Genomic DNA, 3,848 nt, shown 5'->3' on the forward strand with positions numbered 1-3,848 from the left:
AGAGGGGGAGGGTGAAAGGGGATAGAAGAATATCCCCTCCTCCCCACTGCCAGGAGTCTTTGCAGCCACGGGATCATAATGGAGATGGCAATGACAGAAACAAGTGTTGCAGACAACGAGCAAGGAGCACAGATCCACACAGGAGACTATATTTTGGTGCTTGTCACTCTCACAATGCATTGCACAAAACAGTTGACTGTGGGTTTCCACCACAGAGATCGCATAAGGGTGAAATTACCTCACATAAGAATGTTTTGGTATCAAAAGGGTCATTGCATAAAAGTGAATTTGCACATACAGAATTTGCGTAAAATCAGGGAAACCTGTTCTGCCCAAGTGCAGTGGGTTGCTGTTATAGTGAATAATCATTGACAGCACAGCCAGCTCTGTACCAGACGTGCTCTGAGCATCACTAAAAGTTGACTCCCCTCAGCCCTCCTTCACTCCCAGCTGCTCAGGAAAAAGGCCTAAGTCCTGTTTTGTCCCCATTTCCTTCTCAGCAGTGAGGGCTAACCCTGTCTTGCATTTGGCATGTGTAGGAGTTTAAGTTATGCTAGGTCATAATTATGCTATGTCATAGTAAAGACACTGCAAAGGGCCTTGGGACTAACAGGCCTTACTGACCACTGGATGACCTGATAAAAGATGCAAAAATGAGGGGGAAATGGTCATTCAAAGTCAGAAATAACAGCTGAACAAGTTTGGAGAAAAAGAGGTCAGCTGTACTGACCAGGAGTAAGATGAAGGCATCTAGATTAAGCAGGGAATGAGCTAGAAAAGCCATAAATCAGCAGGGAGTGATCTCTAGCAGGGATGCCTGAACGTGGAAGGGGGGAGGTGAACATGGCAAGGAATGAGTTTCTGGTGTCTGGACCTGGCAAAGATGCAAGAAAAAAGGGCCAACTCTGCAGAGGGAGAGAGACAGGAGTTGGGATGGAGTGGGGACATTCTGGCTATAAATACAGGGTGGGAGAGATGCACTTTTGTAGCAATTTAAGGCGTGTCTCTACCCATACCGCATCACTTACCACTGTCTGGAAAGTTTTGCTAAGCCAGGCTAACTCCTGTGCAAACCCACTGACTACTGCCCTGAAAGACAATAAAGCTTTCTGAGCACTCATCACTAAATATGAATTTGAGATGGTCTCTCTGTGTTGCACCCGAGGTGCAGCAGCCTGGTTATAGGCAGATCCTTCTGCGAGCACCCCGACCCAAGCAGCCTGAATACCAAGAGCAACAGCAGGTGGGTGCTTGGTGGGGAAACCTCCCAAATCCTTGAGCACCTCAAACAACATCATGTTTTCTGCGTGTTGGATGCCCCTCCAGACTCGGGAGGCACCAGACTTTGGACCACACAGCAGACATTCCTCTTCAATTACTTTCCAAACCAATGACTCTTCACTGTCTAGCGGTCCAGCTTCAATCAGAGGCCTTGGGGTGTATTGGCAGAATCCAGTTGCCAATCCACTTCCACATTTGAATGACAATCCCACCCCTCTCCCACTACCAACACGAATGCCATCTTTGGCACTTACCCACAATTTTTCACCTCTATAAATCCCTACAGTGAGGTAAACAAAGCTATTGAGCATAAGCACGAGGTTACACACTTCCTGGACAGGAACACTGCAACGTGTAGGTGTATTCTTGTATTGACTAGATCACAGCATTATTCCTGTAAAAGCCTTGCACCTGTAAAAGTCTTGAACCCAGCATGTGCAAGACAGAGGAAGAGAGTGGCTGTGACTATATTATCACATTCAGCGAGGTAGAGAAAGGGAACAGACTCCCGCACTGCCCCTCGGGGGCCCTGCTGCAGAAATGCTCTGGCAGGGCGGACGCAGAAGCACAGCTGTGACAGCGCTGGCTGCAGACCAAGAGTTCTTGCACGGCTGTGAATGGCATCCTGCCCACTGTGTCTAGCACAGTAATACATGGCAGAGTCTGCAGGCCACAGGCGGCCGAGTTGCAGGGGCACACTGGGTGTTGGGGATGGTGATGGAGGCTCTGCCTTGCAGTGTTTCTGCATAATCGGTGTTACCATTAACTGCGTAAATACGTCCAACCCACAGCAGGCCTTTCCTTGGAGTTTGTTGGACCCAGGTCATGAAGTATTCATTGAGTGTGAACCCGGAGGTTTTACAGGATATCTTCACAGTCTCCCCAGGCTTATTCACCACGACACCAGACTGGACCAGTTCCACTGCCGACTGCACCCCTGCGGAGAAGACACAAGCATTTCTGACACTGCAGGCTTCTCCACACTGATTTGTATCCCACTATTGCTGAATATCACCCATTTACCTAGGCACACTGTCAGCAAGCAGAGGCAGGTTTAGAAACAACCCCTCTTTGTTGTCTTCTGCTGTGAAACCAGAGAGTAAGGGACTGCCATTGTTCATTCAAGACACCTGTTCTGGCTAGGGCAGGACGCTGGCTTTTAGCTTGAGAGTTCACCAAGCCACTTTGCATAGTTCCCTGCGCAGTCAGGCGCAGCCAGGGATAAAAAGAAACAACAGGCTTCTGCCCCAATCCTCTTCTGCTTCCTCTTGGCCTGGGCCATTCACCCCCAGCTCGTGACTGTGAGGGGAATGGCTCAAAGGCTACCATGGCACAGGCCTACCCTAGGACACATGATATCCATCAAAGACAAACTATTGAGAAAAAAGTCAAGAACAGGAGCGTCCACTGCCTCAAATGTCTAATCACCTGTGCATGAGTACTGCCAAGCCAGCGAGCCAAATGCTGAACTGAAGACAGGGGCCAACATGACAGTATCATGGCTGTGTATGTGTGACTATGGTGAATAAAGAGAAAATTGGGCTTAGCCCAGTGTGTCAGAGAGAGGGGTGCCCCACTCAGCATTTCTCCCTCCTTTCTTGGGGATGGTGAACGCTGGGATTTCTAGGAGCCGACCCAGAGATAGCAGGAGAGGTATGGGAGGAGGTTTGCTCAAGACCATTCTTGCCAGGACAGGCAGCTCTGTGGAGTAGAGGTGCTGTGGGCACAGCCAAGTGTTGGCTCCCCCCAGCCGTCCTTCACCTACAACTTTTCAGGAAAAAGGTGTAATCCCTATTTTCTCTCCACTTCCTTGTCAGCAGTCAGGTCTAACCCCGCTCCACCACACACACACACACACACACACACACACACACACACATCTGCCATGTGTAAGAGTTGCAGTTGTGCTTGGCCATGATTATGCTAAACTATACTTAACGCTTATACACTGCAAAGGGCCTTGAGAGTAACAGGCCTTACTGCCTGCTGAATGACAAGACAAAAGACACAAAAATGAGCAAAAATGGGAACTCAAGAGTTAGAAAGAGCAACTGAACAAGTTAGAACTCACTATTAGGGGAGTGATAAGAAGAGGCGAGCTGTCCTCAGCAGGAGTAAGCTGATAATACTGCAATTCAGTAGGGAATGAGCAGGACAAGCACAATCTCAGCAAGGAATGAACTCTAAACGGCAAGAATATTTGAGCACTCGTGGCGCACCGGCCCGTTCCCAGAGGACTGGAAAAGGGCCAATGTGGTCCCCATTTTCAAGAAGTTTAGGAAGTAGGATCCAGGCAACTATAGGCCAGTCAGTCTCACCTCCATCCTTGGCAAAGTCTTGAAAAGATTATTAAGGCTCATATATGTGAGATCCCAGCTGGAAAAATTATGCTGAGGGGAAACCAGCACGGGTTCGTAGCAGGCAGGTCATGCCTGACTAATCTAGTCTCTTTTTATGACCAGGTTACAAAACACCTGGACGCAGGAGTAGGGGTTGATGTCGTTTACTTAGACTTCAGGAAGGCCTTCGATACGGTATCCCACCCCATACTGGTGAACAAGTTAAGA

The sequence above is a fragment of the Alligator sinensis genome, unplaced genomic scaffold (genome assembly GCF_000455745.1).
Source record: "Alligator sinensis unplaced genomic scaffold, ASM45574v1 scaffold1585_1, whole genome shotgun sequence".
Classification (NCBI taxonomy): Eukaryota; Metazoa; Chordata; order Crocodylia; family Alligatoridae; genus Alligator; species Alligator sinensis.